The sequence below is a fragment of the Vicugna pacos genome, unplaced genomic scaffold (genome assembly GCF_048564905.1).
Source record: "Vicugna pacos unplaced genomic scaffold, VicPac4 scaffold_102, whole genome shotgun sequence".
In the NCBI taxonomy this organism is placed as follows: Eukaryota; Metazoa; Chordata; class Mammalia; order Artiodactyla; family Camelidae; genus Vicugna; species Vicugna pacos.
The window spans coordinates 1,032,948-1,048,082 of record NW_027328782.1 but is presented as its reverse complement, the minus strand read 5'-3'; the positions used below and the strand labels follow the sequence as shown (position 1 = coordinate 1,048,082).

Genomic DNA, 15,135 nt, shown 5'->3' with positions numbered 1-15,135 from the left:
CTGCCCCTGCCGCCTCCGCCGCCGCCTCCCAGGAGCAAGCTCATCTGGAGACCCGCGTCCCGCCTCTAGGGCAGTAGAAGCCGCCCCTGGCTCCGCCGCCGGGGAGAGCGGAGCGAATTGACCGGCTCCCCCGCGGCAGCCCCCCCTCCCCCCGTGGGCCCCGCACCTTAACGGCCCCGCCCCCACTCCGCACTCAGCAAGCTGAGTGGGACAGGAGTGTCCGGCGACCTGGGGAAGCAGAGGCCGCTCCCAGGCCCAGCAGCCAGGACAAGGCAGCTATTCCACCCGTTCGCCAGGGGTAGCCCCGCTCCGCCCCTCTGCCGCTGCCGCCGCCCGCTGACCCTAACCGCCCCACCTACCAGGAGCAAGCTTACCTGGAGTCCAACATCTGGCGAATCTCCGGCGGCCAATCCCCACCCCAGGCCAGGCTGCAGGGAAGAGAAGAAATCGACCGGCTTGCCCGGGCAGCCACCCAACGGCCACCCCCCACCGCCGCTGCGGGCCGCCCCAAAGCATTGCAATAGCCTGCCTGGGTCAGGCTGACTGCAAGGATGTGCACTTGCCTTCTAATCCTGGCCACGTCCCTGAGCACCTCCATGCATCCCTACACTCCCTGCACCTCTGAACCCCTGCTACACTCTGCAATTCTGCATCCCTCCACCCCCACATCCCCTGAAATGCCTGCGCCCTCCACAGCCCCTGCACCCCTGTCAGCAGTTACACTTTTGCACTGCTTACAATCCTGCACCCCTGCATGTCCCACACACCACCTCTTGGGCCTTTGGCAGAGTCTCTGCTGTTAGACCAATGCACAGGGACTCACTCTTTGCCAGTATATGATGCATCAGTGGACGTCAGGGGTTGCCTGCAGGAAGGGTACATGTTCCCGGTCACTAGCCTGGGCCACTAGGGTGATCTCTGTGAGGTCACCCAGGACGAGTTCAGAGATGCTGTTCTCTGGGAAGAGAGGAGTTGAAACCGGTCTTGAGGTCAGAGCTGTGCTCACCAGGCCGTCCACGCTTCATGTTTTACACAGGGCTTCGGAGAAGTGAAATGGATCCGGCCAAGTAAGACCGGCCTGCTGTGCGCCCACCTCAGTCCTGGGCTCTGAGTCAGACCGACTGGCTCCCACACTCAGGGCCCAGTTTGGGCACCTGAATTGTCCCTTTGAGGCATCCCATCAGTTCTCAGGATGAAGTCTGGCTGCTTCCACCCCATGGCCCTCCCTCCTACTGTGCTGGCCTCAGGAAGGTTCCTTATTTGGGGAAGAAGGCAGCCCACACCCTACCCCACCCCTCACCTTTCTCTAACCCAGGCTGGTGCTGTCTCTGTCCCTCAGAGTCTGGGAAGCCATCCCTCTTCAGTTATGTCCCTTCTGAGATGGACTTGTTTCCACTCAATTCTAGGCGAGGATGCACCATGGAATGCACTGGGTAAGAGAACCAAAATAAATAATTTCTTCTGTGAGGTTGTCTGTTTATCTACTGGGGCTGGGCTGTGTGTAGTTTGCTACAGCTAATTGTGTGAGAGGCTAAAACAGCCTGTGTGTCCTTGTTTTCATCTCCCCGCTGTCTTTGGGTTTTCCCTAGACACTCCTGAGACATTTACTTCTTTTAGTTTTATTCCTGTTATTACACACGGGCCCTACTGACATGGAGGTAAGGTGTTGGGGGAGCGGGACAGAGCAGGGCATCTGCAGTCCTGTGATTAGTTCTCATTGAGCCTGTGCCCTGAGCTGTGACCTCTACAAGTTTGTCTCTTTCCCCCCACCCCAATTTGGGTGACACAGAAGGGATTTCCCTTCTCCCAGGTTGGTTAGGCTCTGGTAAAATTATTTCTCATTAAACAAACAAACAAACAAAAAACAGCTTCCCCCAATGAAACAGAAAGTTCTGGGTGTATTTCAATACAGTTATTTTCTCCTTTCCAGGCAGGAAGCATGAGGAGTTATCCTCTGACCTTCATTCTGAGAAGAGGACACGGTCCTGGATGTAAAATACATGAAAAAGAGCATGGGGCCCCTCTGACTGGCCCCCTGGAGTTGTCACACTCTGATATCCCCACACTGAGCCTCCTGCTGGCCTCAGGGACCTGTTAAATCTGCCTGCCCCCGGGGTTCTTACAAAATCTGGTTCTGCCTTGGGAGCTGTGAATCTCCAAGCCTGCCCGCTGTTCCCTTTGCCACCTCTCTGGGTTGGGAGCAGCTTTCCCCCTCAGTTTTCTGGGATCTAAGAAGAGCAGTGGGTTTGCAGCTCCCTCAGATCTGGTGTTATTTTCAGGACAGGAGGAAGAACTTCTGAGCTCCACACGAGCTGGACCAGAGGCTGGAATCCTCCCTTCCTCTGCCACTGTGCAATCAGTGGCTGTGGTTCTAGCCGAGTTTCTGAAGATGTGGACTTAAACACACATATCCCAGCCCCCACAGGAGCACAAAGTCCCATAAATCCCCCTAGTTTCCACTGGTAACTATGGAGCAGATGGGGACACGGGTTTTGGGACCACAGAGGCCTGACTGCACGACTTGCTCCGTGGCCTATTTACGTGGTTGCTCTGGGCCTTGTCTGAAGTGGCTTGCTTACCACACCTGGTACGTGGGAAACACAAAATAAGTACTAGAACCTTCACTTTTTCTCCCTCCAGGGCCTTCAAACATAGAAAGTAATAAGTGAACTCAGACAGCCTAGTCACCACAATGAGGTCCGTCCAGCCCGGCTCTCCTGAGTGATGGGCACTGACTTGCACCTTAACTCGGAACAGTAGGGGAACCGCCTTCCTCTAACTGGGCCTCTCCCCACACTAGGCACGCCCGCAGCTCAGACGGGGCCAGCTCCCCAACTGAGGTGTGTGCTGGTGGCTTCAGTGTGACCTGGCCCTGCCGGGACATGAACCTGCAGTGAGTGAGGTGGAGGGTCGGGTGGAGGGGGTCCCTTCTGGGGTGGCAGGGGGCCCGGTAGCACCCCTCCCAGCCTGGTGCCTGGGGCTCCCTAACACCTCCTACAGCTCCTGGGTTGGCTCCGGTCCTGGCCACTCCCAGTATCTTTTCATTATGTCCCTTTTCTGCTTTTATCAGCGAGAAGTGGCTTCTGTTGCTTGTTCAGTGAAACAGTACATCGGGAAACCAGACTACTTCTAACATCAGTAAAATACAAACCTCGGTCAGCTCGCCGGGCAGACCGTGCAGCACAAAGGCCTGAACAGGGCTGTGCGAACGGCTTACGTGAAGGGTCCTCAGCATCTGTCTTCAGAGATACAGAAGCTGATGGTTCAGGTAAAACCTCAGGGTGGGATTGAGGAATCCAAAGCTGGTTGGTTTCAAAGGCTAACTGGTCAGACCAGACCCCTGAGCTGTGGTCAGAAGCCTGGCTCAACGTCACGCAGACTCAGCGTCCTAAGTGCCGGGTGGGGCCGGTGCTGTTCCCTTTGCAGGCTCTCGTTGGGGATTCAGTGTAGCCCCTTAAATACAGCAGAAATTCCAGCCCCATTAGCCCCCACCCTGAGTGTTCCATGACACAAATCCCGGGAGTGTTTAATTTTCATCTTTGTTTAGGAGGATGAAGGTGGTTCAAGAGAAGACATAAATTCACACTTAGTGACACAAGGTCACAGCCAGTACTTCCTCCACGGAGAGCTATGTGCTCCCACAGTGGTGGCTGGGGGCTGGGCAGAGACCCTCTGCTGGTCCCAGAAGGACTCGCTCCTCTGGCCACAACTCATGGGTTGGACAGCAGATCCAGAGGGTGACAGAGCATCTTTCCTGGGAATTTGGAACTGACACATAGAAATCAAGTTCACTCATCTGGAGTTTGGCGGAGGGGAGGGGTGGTGGTTGGAAATCAAACGAAACCAGAGCATGAGAGAAACTTAGAAGTGAAAGAGCGAGAGACAGAGAGACTGAGCTTGTGAGAGCAAATAGTCAGAAAGAAGGCAAACAATCAGGGGACAGAGGAATTCCAGCTCCTGACTGTCTAGTCTGTCCCAGCCCATCAATGACCCCGCGAGATGTTTAATAACATTCCAGTTTTGCAGATTAGGAAACAGGCTGAAAGAGGTGGGGGCTGGGTTTGGGTGCACAGTTAATTCAATTGCCACTGGACCCCACACTTCCCATTGCCTGAAGGTACCCTAATCCTCACTGGGACCCCTGTGGTCCCCTGACAGCCCAGCACCCTGATCAAAGGGCCCCTGCGGGAGTGGGAACCCCTCTTGAGTGTGGAGAGTTCCCTGCCCCGAGATGCCATGCATCAGCAAGCTCCCGCTCACCCCAGGTTAACATCAGCCCAGCTGTACAGTCTCCCAACCCGCTTCCCTCCCTGCCAGGCACCCCCATCCTTACCACCGAGTGTACTGCAGGAATTCAGGCACAGGGATGCCCAAATCAACACGAGCCCATCGGCTATAGAAAAAGCAGACTCCCAGCCCCACCTGGGTTGCGAGGGGACAGAAGGTGTCCTCAACTTTCATGTGTCTAAGACAATCTTCTTCAGCTGGAGGTTCTAGAGAAAAATAAAAGGTCCAAAACATAGTTCGGTGAGGAATTCCTCCAAGGACCTGACTCCAGTGTCTACAACCATGTGTACCTACCCCCGGAATTGGGGTGAAGGTGGATTATTGATCAGCACAACCCCTGGTGGCCCAGCTCCTTGGCTTGGCTACCCAGAGGGGGCTGGGGGAATGGGTAAGTCCAGGGAACTCAGGAAAAGCACAGAGGACCTGACCTCTCCCTTCTGCACTCGTAAACCCTTCCCCAAATCTCAAGGCATTGGACAGAGATCCGCCACAATAATGAGATGCTCCCATCTCTTCACTCACACCTGTCGGTTCACTTACATGCTGAGCATCCACTGGGTCCCAGGACAAGACACATAGAATGGCTGATGGGACAGGCTTGGTCCTTCTCCCTGGAACCTGTTCAATCTGATCAAAGAATGATCACTCATAAAGAGTTTCTCAAAATTATACAGAGACCAAAGACCAACTGCAGAGTGAACCAAATTTAAAAATATATATTAAGATCCCCCAGTCTCCCCGCCTAAGGTTAACAGCATAAAGCAAAAAGTTCTTGCCTTTAATCAGCAGGGAAGTTGTCACCCCCTCTCAGGTGGAAAGGAGAGTTATTCTTTGAGCACGTCACAGAAGTGCTCCATCGGATTGGACCAGGGCATCTACATTCATTCAGCAAATGTGTATAAGCTCCTACTACATACGGGAATCTCCTAACTAGACCGTTCCCAAGGCTCTCGGGCTTTATCAGTCAACAAAATAGACATGACTCCCCATCACTGGGGGCTCAGAATTTTAGCAGAGGATACAGGCAGCATGTTGGGGTAGCAAGAGTTTGGATAAATTTTTAAAAAAGAGTGATATGAGCAAACTCGGGTGATGGCGGTGGGGTGGGAGGCAGGCAGGAGAGAATAAGGCAATCCTGGCAGATCTCACGGAGTAATGAACTTGAAGCAGAATAGATCCGGAGGAAGAAGGAAGAGCCGGAGCCAGAGGCCCCCAGAGTGAGGGGGAGAGTGTGGGCAGAGAGGCAGAGCACGCCGGGTCCTGAGGCCTTTGTGACGACTTTGGCTCCTAATGACATGGTGACCCGTTTAGTGAGTTTTGAGGGGAGGGGTGATGTAGTCCAACTTATGCTTTTGTGTTTGTGTTTTTTGGGGGGAAGTAATTTATTTATTTTAATGAATGTGCTGGTGATTGAACCCAGGATCTCAAGCATGCTAAGCATGCGCCCTACCACTGAGCAACACCCACCACCCCCAATGTATGTTTTTACAGGCTCCCTCTGACTCTGTGTGGATGAGAGATTGCAGGAAAGCAAAGATGGAAACAGAAGGCTATTGGTATCCAGGAAAGGCTGAAGGTGGCTCTTAGGAGGGCGGGGAGCAGAGAGCAGGTATTTAATTAAGACAGAATATCCAGAATTTTCTAACAAGCTGCATTTGCTGTCTGTGAGTGTAAAAGAAAGAGAGAGAAAGGACATGGTTCCAACATCTGGGCCTGGACAATGGGAGGGATGTCCTCTCCATCCACAGGGGATGGGAAAAGGTGGGGCTGAGCAGGTGGAAAGGGGCTGGTATCAGCTCAGTTCTTCAATGTCATGGTTAAGGGGTGTATTACATATTGCCACAGAAGTGCCTAATAGGTAGAGGAATCTGTTTTCTTTTTCTTTTTAACATCTAAAAAATATAATTTAAACATATTAATTGTATTATGTGAATGATTTGGGAATTTCGTTTCATGCCAAGTATATGTTATATATAGCCAAATGGAACATATATCAAAAAAGGGGAGAAATGAGGGCTTTCACATAAAGTGGCTGTCCGTAACGTAGGTAAAATTTCAATAAAACCAGTCTTCAGGGCAAAAACCTCATCTCGGTGTTACATAAAAATAAATGAAAAACGACTATGTTCATGTACCATTATTTCATGTTACATAATAGCCCCAAACTAACACAGTGTTTAACTATGAGGCTTGTAGAAATACTATTCGCTTTTTTCACATAAATACAGAAGTGCAGAAATGTTCTAAGGTAGAATTAGCATCTTAGTGGAAATAATACATATTTGAGCATTTTACATGATATATATGTACTGATTCAAAATTTGGAAAAGTAATTACATAGTAGAACATATGTATGAATGAGAAAGCAAGATGAATGAAAGGAAAAGAATGTGATGTGAGTCTCAGGGATAAAGGCTCAGATAGAAAGGGGAAATCAGGGAATTTTGGAGAAATCGAGAAATTGATGGCATGCCAATTTCCAAGGCTGGGTTGCTTCCACCAAAGGAATAGCAGAGAGAGAGAGGAGAGGCCCAGGAACAAACCCTGGGGAACACCCACAGTATATGTTTGGAAAAAACAGGAGACATTGGTAAAGGACCAGCCAGCAGGCCAAAAGCAGAAACAGACAGAGTGATGGGCTGGAGGTTGAGTGAAGCAGGAACACGGGGTAGGAAGGATGGAAGAGCTGGGTCAAATGCTACCGAGGGACCAAGCATGATGAGGAGTCAAAATTGACCACTATATTTAGCAACATGGGGTCACTGATGGCCTTGACGGGGCAGTTTCCATAGAGCGAAGGATCAGGCGAAAAGCCAGAGTGGGTGTAAAAGGGGATGGCTCAAGAGAAGATGCAGATAGTGAGTTTAAACAACTCCTTAAAGATTTGCTGCAAAGACACAGGGTGGCAATTGGTGGGGGTGAATTAGGGTCAAGGAGAGCTGTTTGTTTAAGAGGATGGACGTTTATATACTGATGGGTGCCAACTAGCAGGAGAAAAAAATAGATGAAGCAGTGAAAGAGAGGATGGTTTTGGGAGTGACAACCCAGAGAAGATGGGAGGGATGGGGCCTCGGGGACTTTTGGAGTAACTGGCTTTCGATGCCACTTTTAATAAGCAGTGGGGCACAGAGAGTGAAGGTCACAGACATCAGAAGGCGAGCGGATGTGCTGGGAGTTGCTTGTGAAATTTCTCTTCTGTTGGCTTGTTTGCTTGTTCAAAGTAGAAAACTAACCTTACCAGCTGAGGAACAAGGAGGAAGAAAGAGTTACTGGAGCCATGAGCAGAAGATAAGAAAGAGCCTTCCAGGGAGAATGGGACAGTAAAAAGGGCAGGGGGAGGCGGGGGAGTGCGCTCCCAGAAAGTTACATTTTCTCTTTGACGTCCCCAAATGTTTGATGTGTTATTACCCTTCCTGCTGTCTACAAAATAAAAATTAATTATGGTTCAGAGGAAATGCTATTTCATTCTAAGAGGCTGCCTGTTCCTCAGGAATGGTCATCTTAAACTGCAAATATTACAAACAATGTTGAAAAGATGAACCTGTGTACCTAAAATCCCCTATTTTCTATTAATCTGTTTACTACTTAGTTCCCCTATCAATAACGCATAACAAATACTGCCATGATGGAGGTACACCGATGCTTAAAAGGAAATGAGATCTGTATCCTTTTGCTAAATTCCATGGCTTCCTTAATATGCAGTTCCACTTGGAATTTAGGAATGTCTGGTATAAGAAGTGAGAAAAAGTTTGAGAAAATCCCGGCTCAGAATTACACATCACAACCACATCTCACAAGAATATACAGCCGTAAAAAAGTTTAAAAGCAAAACTCCGTAACTACTCTTACAGACCTTTGCAAACCTGGACCTGCCAAGATGTTTCCAAACTGGAAAGGAACTCCAATCTCTTGCCTGGTACCGGACCAGAGGCTGGCCAGCCTTTTCTGTAAAAGCGAGAGAGTTAATATTTTCAGTTTTGCAGATCATTTTGTTGTAACCATGCAGGTAGGCAATAAGAAAGCTAAGAGCACTGGGAGACAGGAAGCAAACGGGCATGCCCACACTCTCCCTTCCACTCACGGAAGCTTCTCTGTGGTGGGGAGGTTTGCCACAATCACTTGCTTCTTTGTTTCCATTGGTTTCTTTGTTTCCACCTTACTGCTCAAGCTCAGAACTTCAGGTGGGCCTGGTCCTTCAGCATCCATGAAGAGAAGGCTGAGCGGGGTTGGGAACCCCACCTGATGGAGAAGAGAGATTACTGGGAGGGATATTGTGGAGGCCACCATGACACGAGACAATCACACCTTCTGGGGTGAAAGGGAACGAAGACAAGGGAAGGACACAGTAGTGGGACCCCTAGGTCGCCTGCCAGGCTTGTTCTCCCTCCACGGCAACCATGGGGGCCTGGGGGGTGTTGGGCTTCAGCTACGGTGATTAGGATGAAGGGACTCAATATAAAGGACCCTCCACCTCCTCACTAGGTTCCAAACGCAGCCCCTCTAAGTCCACCCTCTGAGTTTCTGGAACTCTGCTGGAAGAATACATGAGCAGGCCAGAGCCAGAGCCCAAGCCAAACATGACAGGGGTCTCGTGGGGCTGTAACCCCATGCTCAGTGGTCGGGGACTCCTTGCAAATCTGCAGAAATCCCTGTTCCACCTCATTCCTGGGAGATACCCCAGATCTCCTCCTGCTCTGTCTGTTCTTCTCTTGAGGCTATTGTCCTGGAGGGATGCTGAGTCCTTGAACCTGGTCCTCCAAACGTACATAAGCAGCCTGTTCAATAAAACAAATTATGCACTTTTTCACATTTGCCAGTTTTTTGATTCCAGAAAGGCTGTGGGACTCATTCTCACAGTCTCCTGTGCCCCCACCACATGGTGGCCCTCTGCTCATGTAAACACGATTTCCCACAACCGCACCCTGCCTCCCAGCTTGTCAGAGGGGAGTGTCCCACAAAGACACAGGTGTTTGTGAGGATCCTGTCCCCCAGCAGAAAGCCTGCTCCTGGAGCCACGGACAGGGATCTGGCCTCCTAAGCCGCTCAGCTCTAATTCAAAGCCTAAAGTGGGGGCCCCGAACATTGCTGAATGACTTTCTGAATCACCTGGACTGGAGGGGACTGATTTTCTTTCCAGGAATGGAGGTAGCGCAGCCTCCATTTTCAGGGCTGACCTTGACGATGGATCTAGTTCCCCCGACTGCACCGCAGGAAGGAGAGGCCCTTCCATCCCACAGCTTGGAAACCCAACCCAATGGAGTACTGAAGCAGTGCATTGCTGCCAGGTCCAGCATCCCTGCAGAGTGGCCTCTGCCCTTGAATGAGCCCCTTCCCAGGGCCTTTCTTGCCCGGACACGACCACAACCCAGTCTGTGCCAGAGCTCTGGGACTCTGTGTGTCCAGGGCACACAGGTGGGACCTGAACCAGGTGTCCCCTGGGCCTCAAGGGAGAGGGGTCTGCTTCTGCATCAGGGGAAGGTGACCCCACAAGGCTGGCAGGACACTCTCAATATGGACCTCCAGGAGCCCTGAGAGCAGTTTCCCTGCAGGTGTTAAGAGCCATCATCCGGAGGGCAGGCCCCTCTTTGTGCAGACCATCCAGCAGTGCTGGGCCCACGTGCTGACCTCAGAAATCTACATGCCCCCAGGATACCCCAGGCAACCTCACAACTTCGTCACTTGGTGACCTGGGTACCACGAGCTCCTTGGCCATCCCATGAGGGTGGTCCTTGCAGGCATGGTCTTCAGGTTCTCCCGTTGAGAAATCCCCCTGGGTTTCTGTGGTCACAGAGCACACACCAGAAGATTCTAGTCCTGCAGTGACCCCCACAGCAGTCAGCTCCCCTGTGCATGTCCAGGGACAAATGACAGCAATTTATTGCCAGGAACCGTGATGAACAAGGGGGTGGGATTCCATACTAAGTTCAGGATCCTGGTAACTCACTTTGCACCCCAAAAAGCTTCCATGAGAAATGTGTGTATTGGGATGTCTGTGCCCCTAGAAGAGCTGTTCCTGAGGGTTCCTGGGACCCTCCAGCCCCTCTCAAGGTTCTCAGATCCTGGGTCTAAATTTCTATCTGCCTCTTTTGGTGTACGGCCACGTGTGTCTCGTGGTCACAGGTCACTTTATTGTATGACTTGGCATGTTCTTAGTGCTCGTCCTCCACCCCTGCACTAGACTCCCAAGATGTTCCCACTGACCCTTGGCTCCCTGGGTGGCTCGGGGGGCCCTAAGTCTGCACCCTTCACTCTCCTCCTCTACCCCCACCTCTGGGGCCACCCCTAGGTGGACTTGGAGGTGTTTGTAAATGAGTCTTACACAAGGACATGTCTGGACAAAGCAGGACCCCACCCCCGGAAAACACACCTGCTCCCTTCTCAGAAGAGGACCCCACAGCCCCACATTGCCTCCCAGGGGTCTACTCAGGACACAGTCCCCCAGTTCTGGGCAAGGTGTCTCCCTGGAATCCTTGCTTCCAGGAAGAGTCTCTCTGTCCTTCTTCAGAGTTTAGAGGTGTTCCCATGTCCCTGACCACCAAGATGCCCAGCACAGTCCCTTCAGTGACCTGGAGAGACAAGGAACTTATGTGGCCACAGGTCTCACAGGACACACCTGCTGGGACCCCAGGCTAAAGGGCTGTCCTTCTGCCTTCTCAGGTGTGGCTCCCGTGGTACCTTTTTGCAGGGGGCCCAAACGGGGAGTGTGGCCCAAAGCAGTTCATGAGGCTCTCTGGGCAGGGAAGACTTGGGCCAGGTGGCCTTGCCTGGTTTCCCTGCTGGGCCACTCTGAAAACCCCCGCTCCTCTGGCTGTGGCTGGAGGCCCCCCAAACCTCAGGGCGGGGCCCTTTCTCTCAGCCTCCACTGACTCCAAAGCCACGCTGGTGCTAGCGAGGGTAAAGAGCTTTCTTGCCTTCTTTTGGCCAAGTTGCCACAGGTGGATGCTGCAGGGAGCTGGAGAGAGAGGTAGCACTTGCTCAGCTGTGAGTGGTTAAGCAATTTGACACCCTGTCAACTAGCCTTAAACATTGGAATGAGGACTTTCCCGGTAAAGCTGGAAGTTACTTTCAGTAACTTGTCTAAAGATTTCTGTTTTTTTTCCACTTAAAGACTCATAAAACCTCTCCCAGGTCATTCCTGGTATGGACCATTATCCAGGGATCAATCAGGAAATGCAGGAGGAGAGGGGTGGGGGTGGGGGATTGGGGAGGTTAGATCAGAGCCCACGGAGAGGAGATGCCCCTCCCAGGAGCCACACACTGGGCAGTGACTTCTGGCATCCAGCTCTCCTGTTCTCAGGCCCATTCCATCTGCGGAATTTTCCAAAATAACAATGGTGGAAGGGCCATGGAGGACACCTAGATCGTCCAGAATAGACAGGGGGAGCAGAGTCACCATGCTGGCCCTGGGTTTGGAGACAGACCTGCAGTGGAGACCACAGGCTTCTGAGAAGCCAGTTTCGAAATAAAGGCAGTATGCACTGGAATACCCGGTTCTAGCGAGTTCTTCATCATAGACATGTAATTTACATAGTTCTCACCACGAAATTCTGTGTTCCCAACACGCTACATGAATGACGGCTTCAACACACACTCATTTCTGAGATGTGAACAAGTGTAGAGCCGCTCTTTCATCCAGCATAATGGGCATGGTTACACCTAAGAACACTTACCAAGATTTCTCAGCAAGAGCCAATTTCGAAATAAAGGCAGTTTGTGCAGGAAAAGCCTGTTAGAGTGAGGGCTTCCCCATACACATGTAAGTTATAGAGTTCCCCTCACCATGAAACGCTGTTCCCAACATGCTACATGCATGAAGGCTTCGACACACATTCAGTTCTAAGATGTAAGCATGTGGAGAGCCGCTCTTTCATTCAGCACAAAAGGCATGGTTACACCCAGGAAGATTTACCCAGATTTCTCAGCTGCTTCCTTCAGCCAGATTCAAAATAAAGGCAGTTTGTGCTGGGAGAGCCTGTTGGAGCGTGTTCAGAGCTGTTTCGGGCTCTGTCCCAGCTGGAGGGTGCAAAGCCCAACCTCCAGAAAGAGGGACCAGGACCCCACCCGCCAGGTGGTGTTGCCTTTGTTGGGGAACAGTGATCTTTGGGTAAGATAGTTTGCGGCTCTCTCTAAAAACTGCTTTGACTTAAGTTTGCATCCTTGTCACCAGTTCCAGGACAACAGAAAAGGCATACCCTACATCCCTTTGCACTCAACTCTTCCCAAAAGAGCAAATATTTGTCCATGAAAATACCAGCTGCTCTTCTAAGGCCCACTAAATACCCAGCAGTGTGGGCGGTGCACTCTTGATCAGGGACAGGAGGAGAGGGAACAGCGGTCCTCCAGCAGTCTTGGCCTGGTGTGGCAGCTGCGCTGTGGGTGCGTGGTGGGGAGGGAATGCAGGGAATCCTGTTTGAGGGGCCTCTGTGCACGCCTGCATTATAGTCTGAGGTTTCATACAAAGGCTCCAGGCATCCTAACTGGTCAGATACAGCCCCCACCCTTGGGCTGGAACCACCAGGAGATAAGTACCTGTAACAGGGACGGTGCCTGGTGTGGGGAGAGGTCATGGGACCCTCCGGGGGCAGGGGCGGTGGTGCTGGGGAAGGCAGGGGATGCAGTGAAGGGTGGAGGGAGCAGGGTCCTTTGCTTGGGGGTGCGAGTTCTTTGGGAGACCACAGGGCATGGCACACATCATCCCCACCCTATACCCCAAATTCCTAGCCCCGCCAACACAGGGGCTGCTGTGCAACCTCTCAACGTGGCTCTCCTGTAAGACCGCACCCAACCAGGCATCTGGCACCCTGCCCTACCTCCCCTCTTGGAACAGATCCCGTCTTCTTGGAAACTGCCTAGCAGCGCGTATTCAAGGCCGGCAGCCGGCCTGGCGGATCTGCACTTCAGGTGCCTTACCTGGCCAGCCGTGCCTGCCTGGGCTCAGTCCTCTATCTTGCCCACCGGTAGCCTGGGTCCACTTCCGGTGCAAGCGGAGGCCGCGGAGCCCAGGCTGAGCCCCGCACACAGACAGGTGAGGGTGCCCCCGCCACGCTGCCCCGCCGCCCCGCCGCCCCGCCCACTGGTGGCAGCACTGCCCCAGCCTCCGGCCGGTGCCACCTGCAGGTGAGGACGTCCGCGCGGCCCCGCCCGCCCCGGCCCCGCCCAGCTGCCCCATAAGCCTCCCCCCACCCCCGTCCTGGCCGCGCCCTGGCTCCCATTGGCTCCGAAAGTTCTGCCCGCGCACGTCTAGCCTCGGGAGGACGCAGACGCAAGCGCTAGGGGAGGGCCCCGCGGCGTTGCCATGGATAAAGACGCCGCGCTCCTCGCGGGCTGGCGTGCGCTTCTGGGGCAGGCAGCGGGCTCCGGAAGTGTGCAGCTGCCCGGGGCCATGGCGGTGTTTGCTGCTGGGGATGGCGGCTTGCTTGGCCGGGCCACTAGTTCTGGCCGCGTCAGTCGGCGGCCGACATCCTTTCTGGGGCGGCGTCTCACAGACGGTAAACGTACGGCCGTGCCGTTGGCAGGGCCAGTGGACATGGACCGGGGTGGGATCCGGGTTGGTGTGGCGGCCGGGGAGGGCTGTGGTGCCGGGGAGCGGGTTGGGGCGGGGGGGACAGGGCTGGGGCACAGCCTCCGGCTTTCCTCCCCCTCGGGCTCTGGGGCTTGGACCGCGAGTCCAGGTAGCCCTGCGTGGCCGCGGCCTCCCAGAACCCCTGGGAAGGGCAGGTGGAGGACCAGTCTTTTATGAAGCGGGGCCTTACCCTGGTTTTGAAGAGCCCCAGAATCAGATGTTGGAATAGGTGGTTTATCAGCCTTGTATATCAGCAGGGAAATTTCAGTTCCATCCAGATGTTGGCTCCTTCGATAAAACTCAGGAGTAAGACAAGGTTCAGTGTCAATTAGCAGTTATCTAGGGCTTGACTCAAAATAGACTGTGCAGGGTGTAGAGATGGTAGATGGGCCCTCCCTTTCAAGGTTGGTAGTCTTCTGGGATTAGAGGCCTCAGTTGAGGATTACATCCTCATCTGCAGTAATGGAGATTGTGGGAAACATTAACACAGAGAAGGGAGGGGTGTTGCTGCGGTAACTCATTAAAGAAGCCAGGACACTTGCCTGGCTCTTGTGTAGGAGAATCTCGCCTAGGGTAGGGCAGCAGTTATCAAAGTGAGTCCGAGGCCCCTGAGATGCAAGACTATTTTCGTAGGAACGCCGGGAAGTCACCTGCCTTTTGCACACTCTTGCACTCCCGAGTTTCCTGTGGGGTTTTCCAGGGAAAACCTGGTCTGTGATATCACAAAACAGGTAATGTAGAGACAGATAGAATTAAGCTCTCACCAGTCCAAAAGAGATTTTCAGAAATTAAAATCACTGCTATTCCTCTCATTAATGCTTTTTGTTTAGAAAAATATACTTATTTTTTGCTTAAGAGTATTAGTTGTAACATAAATTTGGTTGTTATTATTTTTAAGTGAACCCATAAGCATTTTTTAAAGTTCTTATTTAACTTCTAACACAGGAACTATTGATAGATTTAACCTACATAAACAGCAGCCTTTTGAAGTCCTCAGTAATTAAGAGTGTACAGGGGTCTTTAGGCCAAGAAGATTGAGAGCCCCTGGAGAACGGGTGCTCAGGTACTAGTCAGGTGCTTAGCGTTGATAGACAGATGCCAAGATGTCTTCTGCATGTGCTCCCGGACTCGAAATAATTGGCCACACAGAGATCGGTGGGCAGTGCCTCCACTATACAAACCAGAAGCTGCTGAACGTGTCTTGAGTCTAGGCCATGTGCTGTGAAGAGATTCCCATTGTATCTGTTCTATCTAAGCCGGGATTCCTGTGCAGAGACCTGGCCCTG

At 52.4% G+C, this 15,135-nt stretch overlaps 1 long non-coding RNA gene across 1 annotated transcript in view; it reads right to left on the bottom strand.

Moving 5' to 3' along the window:
• Positions 1–374: 374 nt before the first annotated feature.
• Positions 375–15,135, bottom strand: part of LOC140694698 (uncharacterized) — a 321,210-nt gene continuing 306,449 nt past the window's right edge. Inside the window, exon 5 of the long non-coding RNA XR_012070281.1 lies at positions 375–428. This is a non-coding gene — a long non-coding RNA (uncharacterized lncRNA). The remainder of the gene's footprint in view (positions 429–15,135) is intronic.